The sequence below is a fragment of the Rhinolophus ferrumequinum genome, chromosome 14 (assembly GCF_004115265.2).
Source record: "Rhinolophus ferrumequinum isolate MPI-CBG mRhiFer1 chromosome 14, mRhiFer1_v1.p, whole genome shotgun sequence".
Lineage (NCBI taxonomy): Eukaryota > Metazoa > Chordata > Mammalia > Chiroptera > Rhinolophidae > Rhinolophus > Rhinolophus ferrumequinum.
Genome location: NC_046297.1, coordinates 9,766,614 through 9,780,102, shown reverse-complemented (window position 1 = coordinate 9,780,102; position 13,489 = coordinate 9,766,614). Strand labels below are relative to the sequence as shown.

General features: G+C 42.4%; 1 protein-coding gene across 1 annotated transcript in view; it reads left to right on the top strand.

Annotated features, from left to right (window-relative positions):
• Window positions 1–4,072: 4,072 nt before the first annotated feature.
• The window catches only part of KCNB2 (potassium voltage-gated channel subfamily B member 2), a 354,729-nt gene continuing 345,312 nt past the window's right edge, over window positions 4,073–13,489 (top strand). Inside the window, exon 1 of the mRNA XM_033125728.1 lies at window positions 4,073–4,549. The gene's annotated coding sequence lies outside the window, so the exon portion shown is untranslated. The remainder of the gene's footprint in view (window positions 4,550–13,489) is intronic.

Below are 13,489 nucleotides of genomic sequence, written 5' to 3'. Positions count from 1 at the left end.
TCCGTGCTACTACGTGGCAGAAAATTTTTGTGTTTAAGCATTTGGCATTTTTCAAAAAGTTCATACACAGTATAATCACTGTTAAAAAATACAGTCCATCTGGAGCTTATCTCTTACTTTAAATCTTCAAAGGACAGCCAAATCTGTCTCCACTGCATTCAAAAGAATCAATGAGATAGTACTTATCTCCTTAATGAAGAACACACAGCTCATTTTTTTTTTTCAAGACTTCACTGCAGTGTGTGAATGTGGAAGTTCAGTGGCTGCTAAGAATTTATGAGTTACTCCAACTTGCCCAAGCTTTCCTACATTTTCATTTAGAAGGGCAAAAGAAGGCACGTTAGGTCTAAGAACGGTAAATTCTAATTACCTGTCAGTGGCTGCTTTCTTGTATGACAATAAGCACCATAGTAATATCTGTCCCTATTAAAAAAAAAATACAGTCCTGATCTATGTCTGTATTTGGCTTATGATTAAAAACATAGCATCATCATAGTACTGATGTTGAAAAAAGATTAATAAATATTGACCCATCTTTTAGTATAACCAGGTTATACGAAATAAAAAACCTGACTTCCAACTCTTGATATAACTCCTTTAGCTTGTTAATGTATATCATTCTAGAACACAAATACACACACACACACACATACACCACATTTACATGTGTTGCATACTTTTGCCTTTAATGGGGTTCGACTCATTCTTAAATAACCCTTTTAGACCTAGCTTTTGTTTTTCCTTGGCTTTACTTAATATGTCCTACCCCCTTTCCATTTGACTTAAAATATTTTTCAAATCCAACTCTAATATGTTTGTCTCCAAACACTTGTAAATTCTTACCCTTATGCTTTCAACATTTAAAATATGTTCACTCTCCTGACTTTACTACCTTATTTTAATTTATACAAGCTCTCTCTGCAAGTCAATTTGCCAATGGAAATTCCAACCTGATAAGTTAAAGCATAGTCATTAATGATGTTATTCAGATTATACTAAATATTTTTCAAATACTTTCTTCAACAAAAAATTCCAAAAACCTATTATGTTTGATATTGTGTGTGTCTACATATGTATTCTAATACACCACCATTATGATGTATGAAGAAACACATTCTTCACCTAAATTGTATCAACTGATACACATAATAGTATTTCAGGTTAACCTTATATTAAAGTTATTTATTTTACTAAGCATTATAAAGGAATCATTTCGCTATAATAAGCAGACATTTCTTCCCTTTATTATTTAATTGCATCAAATCTCAGACGTTGAAATTCAAGCAAAAGGAACATTTCCATAAATACCAGAAAGCTTAAAAAAAGATGGCTTAAGGAACAATGAAAAAACATGTCTGTCTTTTCAGCTAGATAGTTTTAATTTTTCCTTTGGAGAATAACTGAAAAAAATACAAAAGTGCAAAAAAATACAAAAAAATACTAAGGCAGTGGAACCACATGCTGATAAGCAACACACGCGTCTTTTCAGCCACACGGAATTCAAGCTGTGCATATGGAGAACTCAGCTATTCCAAACAATTTGTACACTAAAGGTTATTCTCTATAACCCATTTGGGCTACGAGTAATTTAGTAAGCGGAATTAGATTTTATTTCCAAAGACTGCTTTTCTGTATCATGCATGCTTACAGACACGACTCAGGTGTTATGGATAAGCTACTCCTACCACCTTACCTCCCAAATCCTGAGAGAACAGCAATGTCTTTACCCAACAGATAATTGGCTGTCTTGACTAACATCCACTTAGTCAGAAAATGGATTCCTATTTCCAAACCCTAATGGAAAGTTAAGGTTAAAAAAAATTTTTTTTAACAAGTACTTGTCAAAGAATTAAATTCTCCCTGAGGTGATCAGTAATGTTGACGTAGGACTAGTAAAGTGAGGGGATTTTCACCACACCTAAAGTTTATGAAAGATCATGCTACTTAAATTGAGGCACATCTGAAATTAACTTAAGTAGTCTTTCTAGACTTAAACTAAATCTCCTTCATTTAACAAATATAGAGGGCCTGAGAAAAGTTTGTTGGGTGGATAGGTATCTCTTACACTTGTGGCTTTGGGTTAGATGTAAGAATGCAAACAAAGTGAATCGGAATCTACTTTGGGGGAATTGATTTAAAGTGGTAAGACAGGTACAAAGGAAACATACACTCTGTAGGAAGCAGAAGGTGATATGTCTTTAAAAAGGTAGTTCCCACGAGATGCTATGGAGGTCAAAGGGGAGGGATCATGGAGGAGGCAGAGTTTGGAAATGGGCCTGGAAATGATGGAATGATTTTCAGGTGAGACCTGGAAAGGGGCTTCCCAGAAGGAGAGACTCCAGTGGGCGTGCAATGGCTCAGGAGGGTGCAGGCACTGTTGGTAGGGTATGTATGGGAAGCTGGTGGAACATTTGCGAACAGGGAAATGCTATGGTCACGGTTGTAGTTGGGGGAACGTAATCTGCAGAAAGTATATGAAATGTATGGGAGGGTGGAAAGACTGCAGGCGCAGGCGGGACATCCTGCAGGTCCCTGGAAATGTGGAGCTGAAGCTCGGAAACAGGGCTGGCAATAACATCTAGGAATCTGCGAGTCCTCTTCCTCTTCCTAGCGTTTATACTGGAGAAGCCCGAAGAAGAGCAGAGGACCAGGAGAAGTCCTGGGTGGAGGGCGATGGTCTCCGAAGGGTCAACTTCTATACTAAACATTCCACCGGACACTGGCATTTCGAAACACCACCCAGCCCAAGGTAAGGCCAATGGGGAGGCAGGAAGCCAAGGTGTTGAGAACCCTAGCTAGCGGGCTCCAGTGCACATCAAGGCTAAAACAGAAGCAAGGTTAAATGAGATATATTTAAAACTGAGTGTATCTGGATTTTCCTGGCCATCTTTCTTGGCCTAAAGAAACTCAGTAGGGAGCCCCAGGTTTAAACATACTGCCATGACCTACGTTCTTTCAAGCTACTTTGTTTTCCTGAAAGCCCCAGTAACTAATTGGGCCAGCTGTCTCTACCTCGTACCTGTTAAGGAGCGTGTCAGCAACTTGGAGAGCTCAGTGGTGATATTACTCAAGTTCGTTCTGTCTTTACCGCGCCCAATGGAAAGGGAAAGGTGTGAGTGTCCATCCGGCGGCCTTGCCACGGAGGAAGTTGGCACAGTTCTCCAGGTGGCAGGGAGAGCAAGCAGGCAAAGAAAAAAGAAAAAAAGAAAAACCAGAGTGTGAATAGCGCCCCCATGGGAAGCAAGAGTTACAGCTGCCCCCGACCTGGCTTTTCCCATAGACCCAGGAAAGCGGGGTTACTGGGGCTGGCGACGTCCCCGAGCTGAGCTGGAGGTGTTAGGAGGAAAGTCAGGTCCTCTCTGCGCTCCTGGTTTCCCCTACACCCCTCCTCCGAGAAAATCCTCCGGGCTCCATCACTCAGGAGCGATCTGTCCTCGCCCCAGATCCCGGTCCAGCAGCGGGTCCCGAGTGAGGGTCGCGCCGGGGCGGGCGCCGGGACAGCCCACCGCTGGAAGCAGAAGGGCCCCGGGAATCCCACGAAGCCTCCCGAGCGCGTCCCGGTGGGGCGCCCCGAGCGTTCCCGGCTGCCGAGTGCGCGGCGCCTCCAGGGCTGCGGACCCTCCCGCTCCGCACAGCGAGAGCCAAGGAGGGAAGCAGGTGGGTGTGGAGCCCGGCCGGGGCTACCGGGAGCGGCAGGCGCGCGGGAGGCGAGGGAGGCGCCGCCGAGGTGTGGGCGGCGCCCGTCCGGGCCGCGCCCGGGTTGTGGGGCGCTGTCCCCGGTCGAGCGCACAGCTCTAGCGCCATCAGGCCGAGCCCGGGTGTCCCCGGCGGTGCCCGGCCGGCCGCAAAGCCCGGCCACCCGGGCCCGCCGCCCACCTCGGGAGCCGCGAGCGCCCTGGAGGAGGAGGAAGAGGAGGAGGCAGTGGCCGCTCCAGCCCGCGGGTGCGCGGAGCGCGGGAGGAGGCGGAGCGCGAGGAGGGGTGGCCGCGGGCGGGTGTGCGCGCCGGGCCGGCGCCCCCGAGCGTCCCGCCTCGCCTCCGGTGCCCAGCCTCTTTCCCCGCTCCGCCACAGACACACACCCACCAAGCACCCAGCACCCGCCACCCTGGCCGGCCGCCGCGCCGCGGGTCGCCGGAGCGAGCCGTAACTCCCGGCTGGCGCGCCGAGCTCAGCCCCGCTCGATTTTTCCCGTTCGATCCCAGCCCTCTCTTGCTGGGCGGCGGCGGCGGCAGGGGGATGGGGGCCCGCGTGGGGAAAGGGGTGAAGATCGATGAAGATTATTGTTCTTTTTAAGGATGCCCTAGCTTCCTCCCGCCGCCTCTCCTTTGAGCCTTCCTACTACAGACTGTGAACCAGAGTCAGGGATGTAAAGAGAGGGGGAAAGACGCCGGGAGCTCCAGCCAGCCGGGGAGACCCTCCTCTCGGTGGAGGGGAGGGGGATTTCCAGCGACAGATCATTGGAGAAAGGGATCGTCGCAGGGAGAGGCGCCCCCGAGGGAGCGGGAAATCCCACAGCCCCTGGTGGCGTCCGCGGGTCTGTGGGAGCTAGGTAAGTGGCAGGGGGGGCCATTGCTGCTCTCTGAAGGGGTCTTCCTTTAAGAATGAATCATCGCGGGCAGCCTAGCCAGACTTGAGTTGCTAAAGGAATTGGAAACTGCCATATGGCGCCGAGTGGACTTACCAAGCTGACTTAGCCCGGAGAAGGGTATTAATGGAAGGAAGGCTCTATCCCCGAGAGGAAGGCGCTCAAGTGTTAGCCCCTGAGAAGCTTCCGAGCAACCTGCCTGCGAAGGGATGGGAACTGTTATGTATTTCTAGGAGATGCGCACTGCTGCCTTCATGCACACACTTGTGGGACCGGATCTGAGGAGTGTGATGTCCGTGATGTAGGAACAGCTAGCTCTCAGAACACAGAGACGTGCATGCATTTTATTCTTCGAGCCGTGGTGCACCGTCTCCGTTCTGGAGCTCGGTTCCTGGGAGGGAGAAGGAGTCGCTAAGGAAAGAGCTACTTGGCTGTTTGCAACACACTGGGCTAGGCTAGGGGACTTGGGAATACAGTTGCCCTGAATGGCACTACAAGACACCAACCATTTGCCTCCTCATTTCCTTCCAGTGCTTAATAACCGTTTTCAAAACAGCATACTGCCATCCATTTTCTCGAATTATGAGCATTTTTGTGTATTCATTCATAAAAATTGTCAGCGTGCCATGTGCACAGACATACCACTTATGCATCCTTTATGATTGCACAAGTGCTATAATAATAGATACAAGAGTGTACTGGAAAATTTAGGGAGCACATATGTACCTAGGGTTAATTTCATGCAGGTTCAACATTCCTTCTAATCAAGTTATGCAATAATGGCAAATCTTAAAGAGCATTTCACATGTGTTTTTGCAGTGATTGGTTTAGGGATTTTGTTGGGAAGTTGATTTTTTTAAGCTCAGCTCAAAGGAAAAATAAGAATTTGTTATTGTTTTTAAATGTGTATTGTATAGGACAGAGGTCTTTTGGTTTATTTACCAATACACGTCAATGGAGACCTTGCATTTCATAGGACAAGAGAAAGGTATATTCCAGTCAAAGATCTGAAGTCCAACTTGTCAGTACTGAGTAACTTAGAGGAAAGATTTTGGAAAACAGGGTAACATTTAAAAAAAAATTATATGTGTATAAAATAAAGTTTTACTTTATCCATTTCACTCTTTAGAGGTGTGTGTGTGTGTGTGTGTCTGTTTGTGTGTGTGTGTGTCAACAAATATAAAGTTGTCCGAAGCTTACTTGTAATACTGAATAAGATCTGTAGACATCTAGACTAGGTAGTTCTTGATTCTTAAATTAACCAAAACTTCACCCGTTCAGTAATTTGGCACATTATGCATATGTATGCGCATTTAATTGCAGCTAGAGCTGGTGTTTTATAATAGAGGGCGTAACTAAGGTGCTTAGTTGTGTGGCTGCCTAGACTTTCTGAGAATATTGAGGGTCCCATATATGAATAACTTTTTTTTCCCCACTGAGTAAAAAGTACTCTCTCCACCTAAAAGACTTAATGTGCCTCCACAAGGTAAACACTATAATCCCCTCCCTCTTGCTGTCAGGCTCAGACCAGTTGTTTATCAGGAATAGAATTCTGTCTAATGTACTTGTTTTCCTTTCCTGGCTCTATTCAGACTCCTGGAGAAATGAGTGAATCACTTGGCAGTTGTCTTTGCTTCTTCGTCCTTTTCACCTTCACTTTCCCCTGTCCATATTAGTATTCCCAAATCTCCCTCATACACAAACACGCGGACTCCAAAAAATAGCTCCATTGCCTGCCACTTTGAGGATGCTAGTATCTCTTTTCTTTACCTCTTCTTTTTCTAGATAGTCAATCCAGGCACCTTTTGAAACTATTTCGAATCTCATGTTTCTCCAAATCCCACAGCTCACCTTTCCGAGCATATATGTTTACTGACTATTCAGATGGGATTAGTGAAAATTGTTAACCTCACCCAGTCCTTTCTCTATGGCTTTTAAAGTTTCATTATTGACACCATGGAGCAACTGTGGGCATGAACTTACTCTTTTAATTTCCAGTGTGGTAATAAGAGTGAGCCTGCTAGAAAAATGAAATGACAAGTTATGCTTTCGGTCCTATCTCCTGGCAACTTAAAAGCATGTCGTCTGCCCAGGATTTTTGTCTACCTGCCTGCATGTCTGTGGAAAATCTTCATTAAACATTGAAAAAATATTTTTCTCTTAAATTTGTATCTAGCATTTTGAATTGGTATTCTAGAAAGACTGGTTATGGAAGTAGACAAAATTACTGGTAAAATGCAGGAAACCTGCAAGATATACTTATGCTGATCTAATGCATTTTTTTCCTAAAGAAATTATAAGGAATTATTCAGTTCCTTGAAATGTGCTATCCTTTAGAGATTAATTCCTAAGGAACATTGTGAAAGTTGTGAGGACATCTCTTCATGCACATTTGAAGGTAAATATATAAGGTTAAGACATATATACGAATGTAACATTATTTGAGATTTGCTTATATTTGTCAAGTGGATTTTGCATACAGTCATGACGCCTATTATTTTCACAAGGGCTTCCAAAGAGTAGACAGTTCACATGCCTTATATGTGATGTTTTTGTAAGTTCCAAGTATTTTTTAAGGTAAGAGTGTATGGCCTTGTCGCTCCTGAAATGATAAAATCAACTTTATAGACTCCCAGACTCTTACATTTTTCAGTCATATGCAACAACTGTCTTTGTGCTCTAGATCGAAAGCCCATTCGTGTTCATAGCTCATTCCCTGCTTGTGTTTCTTAAATATATATCCCCACCAACTTTTTACTGCAAGCCCAGGTTGTCAGGCAGAAGGTCAAATGTATGAGACCAGGGGCTCCTTGGCCTGTGTAAACCAAACCCTACTGCTTTATCTTTAAGGGGAAAGGGCCTGTTCCTTTAGGTTGAATTGTACCTATTTATACACGTATTTTATCATGTCTGATTTAATATCATGTATCCACTCTTTCATTAATTCATTTATTACTCATTAAGTATGTATAAATAGAAGAGTGCTTGATTAGACTGTAACAAATGAAAAGCAGGTAGAAGACGTCTGTCGTGCCTGCCCCTCAAGGATTTTTTCCAGTTAGAGAGTAAAACTTGAATAACTAAAGAATCACGTATAGAGTTTAAAATCAGGGATCTCCTGCATGCAGCAATGTATTTACAGCCTCCTACTTAATAAATTAATTAGGGCAAATTCATTAAGAAGATCATAAAATTTTGTCACAGTCTATGCATTGGGGAAATATTAGAGAACAATAATAATTAATAACTTTTATGAAAATGATTAATTTTTAGATTGAAATTAAATTAAAACATTATTAATATGTATATTATATTTTAATAATATTTTATTTGCATAAACAAGATGATGATGATGTTTATTATTATTATAGCAAATTATTATAGCAAACACTTGAGCCAGGATATGTTTTAAGTGTTTTACAAATATTAAATATTTTACTTCTCAGAACCATTCTATGAGGCATCTCTCACTAATACTCTTTACTAAATACATATGAAAATTAATCTACAGAGACTTTTCTCGATGAAAGTCACATAGGAAGTAAATGGTATAGTCAAACTTGAACTTGGGCATTCTGGCTCCACTTAACCACTATATTAAGGAGTATTAAGAAACATGATGCCAGGCAGAATAAAAAAAGATGTGTACAGCTCCTAGATTTATTTGATAGCTTCCCATTAAAGGATACCATAGTTATTCTTACAGGGGATGCTTGGAAAAGGCCAAAAGTATGAACTTTGTTTTAAATAGGAGAAAACCCCAGCATTTTCAACATGAATTGGAAGTCAGAAGGTAGTTTAGTTAGAGGCTGATTTTTAAAAGGTGGGTGGACTTTTATCAGAATCCTAAAACATTAGGAAATACTGCCTTTACAGTGATGACAGAGAACAAGGCTGGCTGAGACAGGTGAGCTGACTGGTTAATTTCTAATGGTTATTTTCATTTTTAAAAAATTGAGTGGCTTAGTTTTAATATAGTATAAGTATTTTATTATTTTTAGAATTATGTGTTCCTACATTTAAATATTTATTAGTTTTGCAATATAATTTTCATTTACTCTTGTCACCATTTGCCCCCCTGTAAAGTACACCCCCAATGTATTAATGGGAATTGAAATATAGCCACTTAACAAATTTACTGTCTAGTGTCTAGAGTGCATTTATTTTATTAAGTGACAAATAACTGTAATGAAATCATATAAACATAAATCATATATTATTGACATTTTCATCAAGAAGTGTTTGTATAATATTTGAAGTAAAGTTCTTTCCAATAGCCACTGCTTCTAGTTAGGTGAACAATACCGTCTGGATTAAACTTGGAAGATAAAATGGCTAAATATTACCCGCAGGATGCCATACCGTCAAATATTTAGAAACATCCTTGTAATAGGTTGGCATTTTAATTTTTCTCACAGACACCAGGTCTCATAGGCTCAGTCACACTGTATAGACAACTCTTAGCCTGCAATTGGCGTGTAGCCTAAAATTTGACTTTAAAAGTTTGTGGGGTTTTTTTGGAACTTCTAATACATTTATAGAAGCTGTACTTTAAATGCTGTGTAGGTCACCAGACCAATCTACAAATGCCCTTTTCATCAATAATATACCTGAAGTACAGAAATGTTAGTACTAAAAACACAACCAGCATGATTAGCAATATATCCCAGGGAATGATTTGATTTAAATAATACTTATTAACTGCTTCTTCTCTGCAGGGCCCTTTGGGGATACGGAGGTGAACACAGCACTGCATGGGCCCACAAGGAGGAGAGGGAATTGAGAGAGTTTGGATGTAGCTGACTGACATTAGGCAGAATGAAGAAAGCTTTATAATATTGGTATAGGCAAAATGTTGAATAATTGATTCAGCGTTCTATTGTGAAAGCCAGGGACTGCATATCTCTTCAGGATTCTCATTAGTTATTTCATCCTTACCGTATCTGCTGAGCTCCTTCTTTGTGCCAAGCCCTAAACTAGGTGTTGAGGACATAAATTTAAATAAGACATCATGCACTTACAGCCTGCACGTGTAGACAAATAAATCATAACAAAATGTCGTGAGTGCTAGTGGAGCATGAAGGCAATTTAGTGGAGTAGTTAGTTGCCTAAGAGAAGCAACCCAAGAGAAGAAAAAAATAGGGTTTCTTTGAGTTCCCAGATGTATGTAGTCATGATTCTCTACTCAGTCAGACCCTATACCCACCCCCATTTTAAGCAGTATTTTGTAATATCCCTGTTACTTTTCTGAAAGGATATTTATAGATAATACAGTCTGTCTACACATGCAGTGTTTTAAAAATGAATATAAATTCTCTATCTGTAATAGAAAACAGAAATAAAAGGAAAGCAGCTTATGAAAATTGTAGGTACCGTGTTTCCCTGAAAATAAGACCGGGTCTTATATTAATTTTTGCTCCAAAAGACGCAGCAGGGCTTATGTTCAGGGGATGTCATCCTGAAAAAGCATGCTAGGGCTTATTTTCTGGTTAGGTCTTGTTTTCGGGGAAACACGGTATATTGATATGTGTACATTTGGGTATAACTACCCTAAAAAGATGTAAGAAAGTGGTCCAATGCTTGCTACTTAAAATGAGTAACTTTGGATTTAAGAGGAAATATTCAACTGAATACTGGTGACACTTTTGTAGTTTTGACATTTTGCTATAAGAACAAAGTAAATATATATTCATTGAGTGTGATAGCTACAATTGAAAACAGATGTGGGTGTGTTGTGTTAGTGAATCAGTTATGCGCAGCGTGTAGTTGGTGACGTGACTTTCCAACGTGGTGAGACAATTTTGGAGAAGTTCCGAATATGGTAGTTATATTCCTAGAAAATTCCTATGTAAAAATATTTTGTGTACAACAGGGTGGGGATCTAGTCACAGATAGTAATAAAAGCAAGTGTCTCACTTACATATATGTGTCTGATAAGAAGCGTAAAAATTATGGAGGACACAGACTTTCCACCCACATTGTAGGGTTTCTTGCATTCCTGGGCCTTGCCTTCCAAATATTTAACAATTTTAGAAAATTCACTCAAAAGAACTGCAGTAATCCCGTTCAGCAACACTGATTATGGCCATATCCTCCCATTGAAGGAGGCCAATCCAATTCTAATGCATAATTGGGCTATTTTGAAAAAGCAGAACTCTCTTGAGTTTTTGGTAGGGACATAAATTTGGAAGCTGACTAAATAATAAAATAAACAGCCAGAGAATTAAATCACATTGATTACTAAACATTAGCCCTGTCCTAACATTAGGCACAATACGTGAAGCTGGCTGATCTGATCGTTACTGTCAGAGTTTCATTTTCTACGTGGGCGTGACAGGCAAGACTTGGCAGACGAAGTGACACCTAAGCTAATTTTTAAGAGAGGAGGACACACTCTCCAGGCTAAAAAGGAAGCAGATGGATAACATTTGAGGCAGAGGGAACAACATTTGCAAAGCAGGGTCATAAAAAGGGCTTGGATCGTAACTGGGGCTCAACATTGGCAAGTGTAGGCAAGTGATGGGAGATGAGACCAGAGAAGAAGGTTGGGGATCAAATGTGCAAGGTGTTGTATGCCATGTTGAGTCATTTGGATTTTATCCCATAGGACAGGCAATGGGGGTCAACTGCAATTTTATATCGAAGGATATGGTTCACTTTTATTGGGGGACAGTCTTGTGCTAGCATGAGAAGGGTGAACTATAAGAGCAGAAGCAATTGATGCTTGGGCGACTGGTGAGGAATACAGGTGGGATGGTACAGGTGACCTTCAATGGGAGTGGTGGACACAGGAGGAGGGTGTGAATTCCCAGTGACAGATACTTGTAATCCAAGTGTCGCCACCTCTTCCAGCCCCCAACACAAGTCATAATCATGGGCTCTAAGCCTCCCTCTTTCTTCTTCAAAGGTCACTGTATTAGTTGAGGTAACTAGAGCCTCCTTAACACCTCTCCATATTTCAGTGGTTAATAGAGTAGAAGTTTACTTTGTGCTCATGGGAGTGTCCAATGTGTGTGTTCCGTAATTTGGGGACCCAGGTTCTTTCTGTCTACACGAAGGATGTGGAGTTCTCTGTGTCTGGCTGGCAGCTGTGGGAAACCAAACACATGGAAAAGGCACACCCAGGAGGTGACACCTTGCTTCCATTCGCACTTTGTTGGCAAGGTAATCGCATTGCTCCATCTGTATACAAAGAGGAGAATCTGTAACCCCTGGCTGGGCAGCCACTCCCAGTGACATTTCTATATCATAGAAGGAGAAGCACAAATTTTGTGAAACAGCGATTTCTATCACAGTCTCCCTCTCTGGTGACATGTAGGAAAATCTCAGTGCCGGGAGACTACCTGAAGCCCCTCGGTGCCAGCATTCATCTCAAAGTCCAGGTTCGATGGGTGACACTAAGTTCCCCTTCAACCCCCATTAAATGTGGATATGGCCCCTTGTTGTCCAGAAGCGTGTATGCTAAAAGGCAGGTTTATCAGCCTCCCACCATCAAGGATGATTGGGTATAGAATAACTGCCTTCAGAATTTCCCTTTGGAAAAGGGAAGAATGGATGACATAGAGTAGTCATTGGCCCGTAACGTGGAAGAAATCCTACTAGACATTGCTAAAGACCCCCTGCCTAGCAGTGGGGAAATCCTCATTAGAACCTGGTATTGCTGACTTGGAAGAACTTCTTTGTCCGTTGTTCTCCATAGCCCCGGCCACCTTCTGGGAGCTGTCCGTTACTCTCCATGGCCACATCCAAAATGGGTGTTGGGAAGTACGTCCTTTTTGGGAGTTGTATTACTTTCTCAGTTGGCTTCTTACTGGTCCACGTTTGGATGCCTAGTCACTGTTCTTTTTCTTTTTCTTTTTTTTTAAGCCAGTCTCCTCATTTCTTTGACAATACAATTCCCTCAAAATCTTCATAGGTTTCTTAGCTATTCGCTGTCAGTTACACTACTCCCTACAGTGGAAGTTCTTTCCTATTCATGATTCTTGAACTTGCTTCATTTCTTTGCGCACGTCTCAACCACCCGTGTCTCAGGTGATTCTTTTGCTGTCATCTGAAACAATAGGCTCGGGTAGTGCAGTCACATCACTCATCCGGCCTTTGCTGCCAGGCGGAGTCACTTCCTCCAGCTGGGAAGTCTTGATGGACATCTGTTAGTCAAAGCCTTTTCAGTGTTATTCCTCACCTGAGTCCCTGAAGCAGTGAACTGTTATAGCTTTAGCGTCTTACATTTCTAGACTTTGGCGATTCACCCGTATTTCTGTTCTCAAAGTAGCAAACTCTTTCCTGAGCTCATCCATTATCTTGTAATTCCTTGACACAGGTGTTAGGAGCACTCTCTCCTCACTCACTAGCATTCTGGATCGTCCCAGCCATTTCCTCTAGAGCTGTATATAGATCTGCCCTCTAAGGTAGTGCAGTTTTGCCGCAATATAATAGGGTTTCAGGCCTCCAGTCTTCTACATCTGTTTCCTGGCCAATGACCAATGCCACGTATATAGATTTTTGTAAAGTAAGCACCCTCTTCAAGGTGTCAGTTTCAGAATAAGTTAGGATGATGCCAGCTGCTGTAATAAACCGAACTGTTAGTGCCTTGACATAATAAAAGTGTATTTCTTACCCAGATAACAATCAGCTGGAGAGAGAGCATGAGAAAGAGACAGAGAAGTCTAAGTGGGGAGAAAGGGAGAATCAGAAAAACATTTCTAATTCTCCAACATTTTGGCTCAGAAGTGATGACCACACCACTTCTGCTGGTAGTCCACTGACGAAAACTCGTCAAATGGCCCACCTAGATGCAGGAGGGCTGGGAAATGGTATCCCTGGCTTAACAACAGCTTCTTAGTGACAACTCTCTCTTACAAAGGTGAAGCATAAATTTCGATAGACAATTAGCTGTCCCTGCTG